The sequence below is a fragment of the Macrotis lagotis genome, chromosome 5 (assembly GCF_037893015.1).
Source record: "Macrotis lagotis isolate mMagLag1 chromosome 5, bilby.v1.9.chrom.fasta, whole genome shotgun sequence".
NCBI classification, from domain to species: Eukaryota; Metazoa; Chordata; class Mammalia; order Peramelemorphia; family Peramelidae; genus Macrotis; species Macrotis lagotis.
The window spans coordinates 217,810,160-217,823,145 of NC_133662.1; the positions used below are offsets into that span (position 1 = coordinate 217,810,160).

Here is a 12,986-nt window from a genome sequence, read left to right on the forward strand (position 1 = left end):
TGGTTAAACCCACAGGATGCTAAGAGATCCCTAAGACACAAAAATATAAGAAGGGGATATGATTTCAGCTTCTTCTTCTTCTTTCAAACACTGGACTAATGGGCATCATGATGCATCTCAGTAATTTCAGCTAAGCAGGAGACCAAGACTGGTAGATCTGTTGAATTCTGGAGTTCTGAGAACTTTTGTAGGGATTGGGTGTATGCACCAAGTTTAGCATTAATACAATGAGACTCAAAGGATGGGATTTGAGGGAATAAAAAATTGTTTAAGTAGGGCTAACTGGAAAATGGAGTAGGTCAGAGTTCTGGTGCCTATCAGTAATGAGATCAGACCTGTGAACAGACCTCTCTCTCACCTACAGCAGAGAGAAGAAAAGAAAAAACATAAGAGTAGAAAAGAAGAGGAAAGAGAAGAGAGACTAAAAGAGAGAAGAAAGGAAATGGACCATCATTCACTTTTCTCCAAATATACACCTATCCCAGTTTTAAGTTCAACTTCAACTATCACCAAAAGCAGTTCAGCAATCTGCATATTCTTTTTTTTTTAACTGGAAAACTTTTTATTGTAGTTGAAGCAGGACAGTTGGATACAATTTAGATGATTCCAGTCTTGTTGGCAACATCTAAAGCATCACATTCTGTAGGTCTTCTTCTCTCCATCAGGTTGGATCAATGTTAACTTTAGCCACATCAGTGTCATACAGCTTCTGTATCACCTGCTTCATCTGATGCTAGTTGGCTTTGACATTTCCAATGAAGACTAGGATGTTGCTATACTCAATCTTTTCATAGCAAACCCATTGATCAAGGGAAACTTAATGATGGCACAGTGATCAGGTTTGTTTCTCCAACTTTTCTAAGGGTATTCGGGCTATCTTTTTGGTGTCTTGGGTTGCTGGAAGGTGGGGGAGGTTCAGATCTTCTTTTTTTGTGGTTATGGGCACCTTTCAGCATCACCTTCTTGATCTCCAAGGCCTTGGTATTGACTTCTGTTTTGGCGGAGACATCCACTTCTTTCTTTGTCTTCTTTGCCAGCTTGGGGGGGGCAATTTTCATATTTTTTCAGTGACTTTGATCTAGTGACTTGAATTCTCCAAATGAATAAATTGATAAAGCATTAATTAGGCAGTTTCTTTGTGCAAAGCACTGGGAATAAACACAGAAAAGTGAAGCTATTTCTGCTCTTAAGGAACTTTATACTCTATTGGGGCAAACAGCACATAGAGCCTTCATGTGCAAGACAGATGAATTCTTAGGGTAAAGAAACAAAGTAGATGTTATCATCTCTTAATATTGTTTGCACTGATAAAAATCATCTTTTCCTGATGTTGAACGTTTGAAAGTGCCAAGGACTATGGTGACAAGAACTTTCTTTTTTGGGATCTTTAAGAGATATGACTGTAGCAGCTGTAGGAGCAGCTGCCAGGCTACATTTCCCTAGAAGTTCTTCTCAGAATGATGGCTGTGGGAACTGGGCTGGAGATATTGCTACTCCAAAGATTTTTGGATTCACACTATTGGGCTATCTCCATCAGGGCCAAAGAAAAGATGGTGGTCAAGGAGGTGGCAGTAGTTTAACTTTACGTTACACTGTAGATAGGTAGGTGCTTTATGATCATTTTCCCATCCATTTTCCTGATAGTTTCTGTTCTCAAAAAGCTTACAATCCATTGTGGAGAAAATATGCAAACCAATATATACAAAGCAAGCTACATACAGGATAAATAAGAAATAATAAACAGAGAGAAATCACTAGAAATTAAGAGGGGTTGGGGAAAGCTTCTGGTAAAAGATGAAATTTTTTTGGTTGGGATTCAAAAGAAGTCGAGGAAACTGGAAATAGAGTTACCATTTGCTGATAGGTCAAAAATCCAAAAAATTCTCAACAATAGAATGGTGGGCCAACTGAAATAAATTCCTTGGAGGAAAGGATTGTTTTCTTTTAGCCTTTGTATCCACAGTGCCTTACACATAATGTATTAGTTGAATTGAATATTATATAGTTCACAGCAATTCTTCTTATTAAACCACAACACACTTCTTTCTTTTTGTAACTCTTATTTACTGGCCTTCCTTACAAATGTTTTGTGTACTATAAATTCTTGTTACATGCTTAACCATAGATTTCAACAATGACAAGACTTGGGAGGGGGTCGTCACTATACATATTATAACACAACAGGGTATTTATTGTAGCATTCTGATTCAAACCTGACTTACTGCTGTTCTAATTGATAATATTTTCCACTTCACAGAAGCTGAGCTGAATGCATAGACCCGGAGGAGTAAATGAAATAAGTATTTTATAGAACAATAAGCAAACCATTTAAATCTATAACTACTATACTTTTGGTTCTTACTTCCATGTCTATAATGAAATGTAAGTGGTGCATGTGAGCCACACACAGTAATTCCCTTTAATGTTTGCAAACAGTATTATACCCTTGGTGTAGGTGATTTACAGGGAGGTAATTAAAAAAAGGAAAAGCTAAATAATTTACAGGAAGGGAAACAACCAATATTTCAAAAGAAATTTTGCATTCCCCCATTGTTCCTTTTTTTAGTCACAATATAATTTTAGGAAGGTTACATACATAAGCTTTAAAAATCGTGTAGAAGAATATAATATTTCCTAAACTTATGTGATTTGTTTTAATTTTAGAACATGAAAAAAATCATTGAACATAAAAAACTTTGAAAATGAGAATTACTTAATAAAAATAGTTGATTGTGAACACTACCAATTAAAACAATGTAACAGTTAAAATCATAAAGAAATTTGATTACTAAGAACAAGTAATAAGTGAGTAGAAAAATGGTTGCAGAAATTTGTATTTATTAAAAAATGGATACAAAAGGATTCTTACTGTATAAATGGGAAAATAGAGCTGAAGAAAGGTAGGCCATTTCTTCACTAATAAAATTTGTTTTTTAAGTTTTACCTATAAAGACAATCAGGAATAGGTTTCAAAGGAATTTGACAAACTCAAAGCCATAAAAAGGGATACCTACCCTAAATTATGGCCACTCAATACCTCATTAAATTATATATTTATGTAATAATTCTTGGTTACTGGGGCTTATCCCCTTTATGTAGCAAAATTGCCCCAGACAGTTTTGTATTGATTCCAAAACTCTTTTCCATATATTGTACTGGTTGATTTCATTATCACTTTTCTTCTATTACCTTATTATAGTCATTCCCCACTAGGCCCAATTTACTGCCCTCTCTTCTCACTTTCTATGTACTTTTTCAGATCCATAGATGTGACATCGATGTCTCCAGTCTCTAACACATTCTCCATTCTCTGCTCTACTGTGCTATCACAGAAATAATAATGGACATAGTCTAATGTCTTCTTCCAAGAGTGAAATAGGTTTAGTTTTCCTGCCAAGGAAATGAACTCTTTAAAGAAAGGCAATTTTGCATCTTGTAAAGTGGTTACTTAGTATGCAAAAGGCAACTGTCTAGACACCCTTCTGTTTTCCTTTGCTCCAATTTTACCCATATAAAAATCCCCTTCATCACCATCTGCTCCCATCTTGATCACCCTATGAAAGCTATATGTAGAAAGTGTATAGTGAACAGCTGAAGAAGTCAAAATTCATATTGTTGTATCAATAAATAAGGATAGCATTTACAATAGAATTGGAAATTCTAGTTGTCTTTAAAATTAAGATTATTACTATTTTAATAATATTAACATTAAGATTAAATAATGAGATCTTATATCTCCTTCATCTTCATGAAACAAAGGGTTGTTTCCAGCATTTTCTCCACATTCCATTTTAACCTTTCTAAAGCTCAACTCAATCAACAATAAGCTTTTATTAAATGCCTGTTATGTTCTAGGAACTGTACTTGGCATTGGGGATAGAAAGACAAAGAACAATCTCTATGTAATTTATTACCAAAAAAAAAAATTCAAGGGTTCCCATTTGCCTCATAAATTAAACTCTTTATGATGATATTTATCTTCCATGCCCTATGCCCAATGTAAATTTCCATCCTTATCTCCCACTACTCTTGTGTACTAATAATGATGACAGGAATGTATTTAGCACTTTAAGGCTTGTTTAGAGCTCTATACACATTATCTTTTTGGATCTTCTCAATGACCTTGTAAAGAATATTCTACAGGAACTATTATTCCTATATCTATAAACAGACTAAAACTCGAAGAAATTAAGGGATTTATCTATGGTCACACAGTTAAAATATCAGAGGTAGGATTCAAACCCAAATATCTTCTGATTCCAAGCCTGGCACTCTTAAAAAAATATTCTGAACTTAAGCACTAACAAATTAACATTTTATATACATGACAGAATACAAAAAAAGAAACCACAAGTCTTCATTTTTGTGCCATTTACTTCTTTTAAAATACATAATGAAGTTTATGCGTTACTTTCAAAACTATGTTATTTCGCTGTACTTACTTCTCAACCTGTGTATTTAAAAATGTTTCAATGGCCTTTTTTTATTTTCAGTCTCTAGTGCTAACCTCACCTTTCTCCCTAACCCTTTCATCAACTAAAAAAGAGAAGGAAAAATCCTTGAAACAAATAAGCATAGTCAGACAAAACAAATTCACACAGTGGTTATGTTACAAAAAATGACACTTGTGTGCCTTGAATTTATCAGAAGGTTGGTCATTGCTTTGATCAGAGTTTCTAAGTCTCAGAGTTGTTGTTTAAAAGATGTCGTCATCTAATTAGTTCTCCAGGTTCTATTTATTTCATTCTGAATCACTTCCTAATTCCCAGGATTTCTGTAATAATCTCTTCAATAATGTCTCATGGTATAATAATATCCTATTATACTCATATGCTACAATGTATTTAACCATTTGTCTTTTGATGAGCACCCTCTCAAACTCTTTCTTTTCTTTCCTCCCTTATTCCTTTCAGGATCAGGAAATTTATTTTTATTTAAGTTAATTTTGCCAAGTCATTATTCTTGATCTTGCTGTCACCTCCTCACTTGTTTCTTCATTTTCTACACCAAACTATTGTCCAATCCTTCTTTATTTAGTTAAGGTAAGAGAAAGATTCACCTGATTCCTGCTCTCCTTTCCCCTTCCTTGGTGTTTGTATACTTTTCTTTTGATGCACCCCAATCATGAAGAATACTGTCTACTTTTCTAAACTATTGTATTCCACCTATTATTCCTTCTCTTTTCCAATTTAAAAATAGCTACCTTAAATCCTTTGTTTTTCTTATTTTAATTCTCTCAATACTCTTTGAAGACATATTGAAGGGACACTTGTTTCTTCTCCTCTATTAAAATATTGCATCATTACATAGTCCCTTCAAATTGCTCAAATTAATTTATCTGGGGCAGCTAGGTGGCACAGGTGGCACTAGCACACCGGCCCTGGGGTCAGGAGATACTGAGTTCAAATCTGACCTCAGACAATTACTAATTACCTAGCTGTGTGACCCCGGTTAAGTCACTTAACCCCATTGCCTTGCAAAAATCTAAAAAAAAAAAAAAAAAAAAAAAGGACAAATAAATTTATCTTCCTAGGTTTCTCCTGATTCTTGTGTTGGAAACTTGAAGGTTTCACTTGACTCTGGGTATTTTTTGCATCAAGTAATGCTTGAAAGTCTTCTATTCCATTACAATTTTATTCTACATACCACCCTAAGAATGATTATGCTCATGTTTGCAGTATAAGATATTCTTGATTGAAAGTCCAATCTATTACATTTTAGAATACTGTATTCCAAGCTCTTCTTTCATTTATGGTTGAAACTAAAAGGTCTTATATGACCCTGATTGGTTTCTTGATACTTGAATTCCCCTAGATGGTTGCAATGGTTTTTTTTTTTTTGACATGGATGCTCTGGATTTGGCTATGACAGCCCTGGGATTTTCATTTTTTTTGAATTCCTTTCAAGAGGTAGTTGGTGAATTTTTCTATTTTCACTTTGCCCTCTGGTTCTGACATATATATATATATATATATATATATATATATATATATATATATACAATCTAAAATTTTTTTATCATGAATGTTATGGTCAATTATTCTTAAATTATTTCTCCTTGACTTACTTTTTTTTTTTTTTAGGTTTTTTCCAAGGCAAATGGGGTTAAGGTGGCTTGCCCAGGGCCACACAGCTAAGTAATTATTAAGTGTCTGAGACCGGATTTGAACCCAGGTACTCCTGACTCCAGGGCCGGTGCTTTATCCACTGCGCCACCTAGCTGTCCCTTGACTTACTTTCAATGTGAGTTTTTTTAATCAGATATTTTACGTTTTCTTTTATTTTCAATCCTTTGGGTTTTTTTTTACTACAACATGAATATTTAATATTTCAGAACATATATTAAGTAGAATTCTAGCATCTCATGAGGAGGAAAATACATTAATGAATAACATAGGTTGTGAAATGACAAGATACAATTAGATATTGTTAAGAAAAATGGCAATTTAATTTCTAACAAAAACAATTTTCTTCCAATATCATCATTCTCCTATTTTCAGTTCTATTGTGAAGTCACAAGATAAGAATCAGGAATAACCTCATCCAGGATAATTCAATACTTGGGTGAATAAGAATATTCATCTTCTCAACTCATTTTTCTGTTCTATAACTCTGATTTTGTGTTTTCTATGAAAGATTTATGCCTCCCTTTCTCTTAATAAACATGGTTACCTTTTAGCACAAGGTCTAATGACTATTTTTGAGAAACACATACATAATTCACCAAATACATGGACACACACAAACACACATGCTCCTACCAGATATTATGTCATTCATGTACAAGAAACATAATTCCTAATCTTCAGGTTCCTCATAGTGAGCATAACCATTGGCATAGGACCTTTCTAAATTCAAAGTAGTGAAAGAGATCTGTGGTTTCTGAATCTGAGTCTTTTCCTCCATCATCTCCTTCATCATCCTCTTTTGCTTCATAGTCATCTTCCTCTTCCTGGTATCCTTTATCTCCATAGATTTTCTTGCAAGATTTTTCCAATAGGCATTATACACAAGAGCTCCATCTACTTCTTCACTTCCTATTTGCCAGACAAATTTCAAGTAGTGTGTTGACATGCTCAGCTTCTTATTCTCTTAAGTTGCATGTCCATATTTAGGACAGGAAGGTTTCCCCCCCCCCTTTCTCTTCCTTAAATTTGTTCCTTGTATGATCATCAGTCTTATAGAGGAGGCATGGATACTGCCTTAACTCATTATAGGAAACACATTTAAATGTTTCTTTCTCCAAATTAATTTGATGGTCAAATTAATAATCTTCATGCATGAATTTATGGCAAAAAAAGTAGTTGAATATTCTACCTCCATGGTCCCATATACATCCTTTTATATTCAGTGCATTCTGCATCAGGAAGAGGCAGGTATGAATGAATATGTGTACTCAGACATTCATGGCAAACCTGAGTTTCACAGAAATCATAGCTTGCACTCACAACTGAAAAATCACTACCATATATACCAGCATGCTTTATGACACAATCTGAAAACTTTATCACATATTTTGGTTTTCCATGTTGCATGTATATTGGTAATTTTTTGTAGAATTACAAACATAACAAAATATTCTATTCTTCTTTCTTCTTTGACACCCAACACATTTCATTGAAACGTTACATGTATGATTACCTAAATCAATATTACCTCTTGCCACCCTTAGCTTTTTTTCACATTCTCATTGGCTTTTGGGCTTCTTTCTTGCACCAGTCTTTTTTTTTTTAAGGTATTTCACCTTCTTTCTAAAAAATGGACAATTTGATGAGATAGAGAAGAATGCATAGCTTGGGGAGTTGGAGAGTCAAAGGTTTGAATCCTGTGTCTGAGACCGGGACAGTAACATGTCCTTGAGGAAGTCACATACCCCTTCCAGGCCTTAGTTTCCTTATCTCTGACTGTGCCTGGGCTAGAGGCAGATATGACCTCCCCCAGGATTGGTGATGATGGTTCCCCTAAATGCCAATGTTGCTTTCTTTGTACAGGTCAAACTTCCTCTTTGTCCACAAGGATCAATGGAAGAGCCTCCTGCCCTTTGGTTTTTGTTTTAATGTTTCTTTTTTGATCTATTCTAAGTTTCAGGGAGTCTTTTACTTGAGTGGGTTTACTGATTTTGTACTAAGCTGTTTGTTCTTCAAATTCATTCTTTCTTATCTTTTATTTAATTTTTAATCTCTTGCTTCATTTCTTCTCAGTGTTTACATTGTCCTTGCAGAAAATTCATTTTTTCCTTTTGAATCTCGGCTTGAAGTTGTTAATTGCTGTTCTTTCCTTCTAGTTTGGGTTTGGGGGCATCTCTAGATCTACCATAATTTTTTTTATAGTTATCAGTATTTTCTTTGGTTTAGTCATCTCTCTCAACTTAGTTTCTGAAATGGAACTTTGTATTATGCTACAATTTTGGGTGAAATAATCAGCCTTGTTTGGTCTTGGCCTGACTCTCCAGAGTTCCCGTATTGATTTTAAAGGATCTCTGAGGTTCAGAATCTAAGATCTTCAGGACCCTTATAAAATCTTAGGAAGTGTTAGGGACTTGGAAACCCTGGTATATTTTAGTCTGCATGATGCTACATCTGAATTAATCATTAGTATTCCTGGTGACTTCCAGTGTCCCATATATGGGCTTCAGATCACCCTGGGTCTTTATCTTGCTACCTTAGTAGTAAGTGGACTTTATGTACCTCAAACTTGTATCCATGACTTTGAGAGGCCTGGAGGATGTTGGTTTGTATACTGGCACTTTCTATGCTGCTACTGCTTTGCTGACTTTTTATATAGTTCTGAGGTGAGCAATAGTCACTTACCATAGTTTCTCGTTGGATTTATTGATCATTATTTGTTCCAGTGTGATTTTTAGTTTTATTTTCTGTTTTTTTTCTGATGTAGATATTAAGGAGCTACCCTGTACCCTGTTTAGGCAGTAGTCTTGGTCAGAAGTCTGCTATTTATTTTTCCGAATGTGGAACATTCCCTCTTATACCTATTTCCAGGGCAGATATATTGTCTCCTGGTGAGGCTATTTCTCAGTAACATGATACATTGTAGGAGGGAAGGAGGAAAAGAAGGGAAAGGAGGAGGGATGGGGAGAAAGACAGAGACAGAGACAAAGAGACAGAGACATAGACATAGACAGAGAAAGACTATTTCTTCCTCCCCCACCACCACCAAGAGTGATCGATTCCCACTCAGTGAATTGGCTCCAAATGGAATCTTCTGAACTGAAGCTATTCTACCTCTAGATTGGTTCACTGGACTGAGTTTACCCTTGGGCTGATACTATTTTTGTACATAGGCCCAGAGGTATGTCTGATTCTTTCAGTCAATCACAAGATGTTTCCTGTCATCTACCTTACATTCAATGGCCAAAACCACTGTAATCCTTTCAAGCTGACATAAAGACCTATTCAAATCTAATTCATACATCTTATCCATTGATTGATTCAATCAAGATGTTTGGGCTTTCTGAGGACAAATTAATCCCAAATTATTTGGGATGGAGTATAACCCCACTATACCATACATTCATCCTATTCTTCAGTCAAGCCAGGTGCTTTTCTGTGAGCAGAACCAGAAGAACAATTTATACAGCAATATTATAAAGACAAATAACTTTGAATGATTTAAGACCTCTGATCAATGCAATGACCACACGTGATTCCAGGGGACTGGAATGGTAGCACAGAGGTGATGCATTCAGAATACAGAATGAGATATATAATTTTAGGGCATGGTCAATGAGGGCATTTGTTTTGTGTGGCTATACTTATTTGTTATAACTTCTTCCCTAATTCTAATGCTGCAATTTTGAGGTATGTTGATGGAAAGGTGAAAAAATAGATGTTAATTGAAAAAATAAATAAATAAAGATAAATTAAACTTTAAAAAGAAAGCAGGGCTCAGAGGATAAGATTAGCTCATTTGAGGATGAGAAACTAGGTAGCATGTCATGCTTATCACAGTATACAATCATGGGACTTGTCTCCTAAAAAGCCACAACTACCCTCATTATTCCTTTGCTCATTCCTTAAAGCTTCCAAATTCATCCCTTCTGAGCTAGGTGTAAGGTCTTCAGGCCAATTCCACATGGTGGAATGTGATTGCCCAGGGACCAGTGGGAAAATTGTTCTTCTCCTTCCTCCTAGTCCTGACTTCCAATCCTGCCCCTGACATTACTTAGGAACAGCATAACCTCATGGCTGTACTTTAGAACTATAAGTGTAAGATTCCCTTCCCTCGTTGCAATTTAAAAAAAAAAAATTTTCCCATTGCATTTTGAATGTGACAATATCTCACAGTAGAAGGAATGGATGGGTTGCAATCTGCATCAAAGATGCCATTTCACTATCTTTCCCCCAAAGTCTATGTCTCATCAAAATGTTCATATTTCTATTGAGAGACTATTGACAATCATCTAGGTTTGCAGTCTTGATGTCATTCTCAACTTTTCACTTTCATTCACTCCCCTTACATAATCGATCAGTTGCCAAATTTGTCGTTTCTATCCTGACATATTTCACATCCATCCCCTTTTCTCCATTCACATAGCCACACTCTGTAGTTAGGCTCTCATCTTCTCTCTGATGGAGAAGTCTCTTAATTGGTCACTTTGCCTCATGTCCTCTCCCCACTCCAATTCATCATCAGATCACTGTTAAAGTATGGTTGTTATTTTTTCTAACGTTCAAGATTGAGCATTTATCCTTTCTTATTAAACTCTACCAGCTCTTTTTTGATTTCAAGATTATCAAATATAAACTCTTCTGTTTTGCATTTAAAGCTTTTCATAGTCTGTTCCCAACTTACCTTTCCAGCCTTTTTGTATTTTACCCTACCATCATATTCCCTCCAGGCATCCTCTCTAACCTCCTACAACTCCTCCTCACATACCATTTGCCTCATTTGTACCTTCCAGAGAAGGAGAGAAATTAATTCCAGGGAAGGAGGGGTGTATCCTACTTCTCCTAGACTAGTCATTCCATTGCACTCCTTTCTGGAATTTTTTCTGGCCTCCAAAAACTCTATATCTCTTTTCTTTGTTCCTATTACTCAGGCACTCCTCCTTCACTTTCCAACTAAATCCCACTGACTAATACCCTAGGATTATTTTACTCCAAGGTTGAACCGATAGGGACAACGATAACTTATCTGAACTCATTCTTCAATGATTAACATACTCTTACTCCATCAAATCTTCCTCATGCCATACTGAATACTTGGTTGTCATTATTCAGATTCTCCAGTTCTCACATTTTATTTCCTTATTCCTGTTCCCCCCTCAACCCCACATCCCAATGTGCTATTCTAAAGCTACCCATATATTCCACTGTATTTTCTGGACTGACTCATCTATAACTAACTGATCCATAACTAACTGATCCATAAGTAACAAAGTTTTACCTTGTTTTATTGATTGATTTTATCTTTACACATTTTCTTTTCTACTCTTTCCATCTTTTATTTAGGTTTTTTTTTTGCAAGTCAAATGGGGTTAAGTGGCTTGCCCAAGGCCACACAGCTAGGTAATTATTAAGTGTCTGAGACCAGATTTGAACCCAGGTACTCCTGACTCCAGGGCCGGTGCTTTATCCACTGCGCCACCTAGCCACCCCTCTTTCCATCTTTTTGCATTCACTGAGTACCCTCTTGCTGATAGTTTTCCTTGTCACCCTTTCTACTACTAGTTCCACTTTCCTCATACTCCTTCCCCCACAAAAAATGGAAATGGTTAGGGACTTGGCATAGTCCTTGCTCTGCATTGAGAGAGAGAGAGAGAGAGAGAGAGAGAGAGAGAGAGAGAGAGAGAGATTCCTTAAGCATTATCAATTTCATTATATCTGATGACCTATTTATCCATTCCATCTCAGTTGCACAGAGATGGTCCTCATCTCAATCTTGCCATCACTTACAAATGTTACATTTCTATATTCATGAAGACTGAAATTTTCTTATTTGATCATAGTCTTTTACTGCTCTACTTGTGCCAATTCTGTTCTTTTGTCTCCACTGTGACCTCCAATCTTCTATCTCTCTTTTCTTTCCTGGGCCATCAACTTTGCCCTAGTTAGATTTTCATTCTTCCTTACTTTGAACCCTTAGTGAACTAATTCAATGCTTCACTATCCTCTTCTCTGGACTTTTTCTGCTTGCTTTATCACTGATCTGGCCCTGCTAGCATACTTGACATTCACTCTCATTCATGTTCTGCTGAATGAAACTAGAATAAATCATGAAACTGCTTATTGGGTCTACTACAAGCTTAGGATACATAATCTCAACTGAGCTCTAACTTATGGTAAGGCAATCCTTTTATATCTCCTTAATTGATTCATTCTTCCACTCCAAACCTTTTCATGGCTCCTTACATCTTCCATTGCTCTCCCACCCTCCTCTCCTCAGTTGAGAACCTTCCCTCTTATTTCAATGAAAAGACTGAAGCTATTTCATGAGAACTCTCCCTTATTCCCTCCTCATCTCAAATCATTTAGATGCTTTCCATCATTATCTGCTCCTTCATCTGTTTCACAACATGTTTCATATCTCTGTTTCTTCTCTTTGCCAAGACAAAATCCTTTGCAATCAAAAGTGATTCCTTTCCATCTCATCTTCTCCCACAAATTGTCCCCCTCATCATTGCCATACTCTCTTTTCTTGGATCTCTCCCTGTCAAATCACTGCTTCCCCAATGTTTATAAATACACCTCCATTATCAAAAAATTACAAACTTGGAAAGACTTATATGAACTGATTCAAAATGAAATGAGCAGAACCAGAAGAATTGTAACCATATCAACTATAACAATTCTCACCACTATAATGACCCAAGACAAATCCAAAGGACTTCTGGTGAAAAATGCTATCCATCCCCAAAGAAAGAACTGATGGAGTCTGAATATAGATTGAAGCATACTTTTAAAAATTCTGTTTTTCTTGGGTTTTTCTGTCTAGGTCTTTTTTTTAACAATATGACTAATATAGAAATG

At 35.7% G+C, this 12,986-nt stretch overlaps 1 pseudogene; it reads right to left on the reverse strand.

The window, feature by feature from the left end:
- Positions 1-6,798: 6,798 nt before the first annotated feature.
- Positions 6,799-7,535, reverse strand: LOC141489476 (zinc finger protein 330 pseudogene; annotated as a pseudogene).
- Between the last annotated feature and the right edge of the window lie 5,451 nt (positions 7,536-12,986).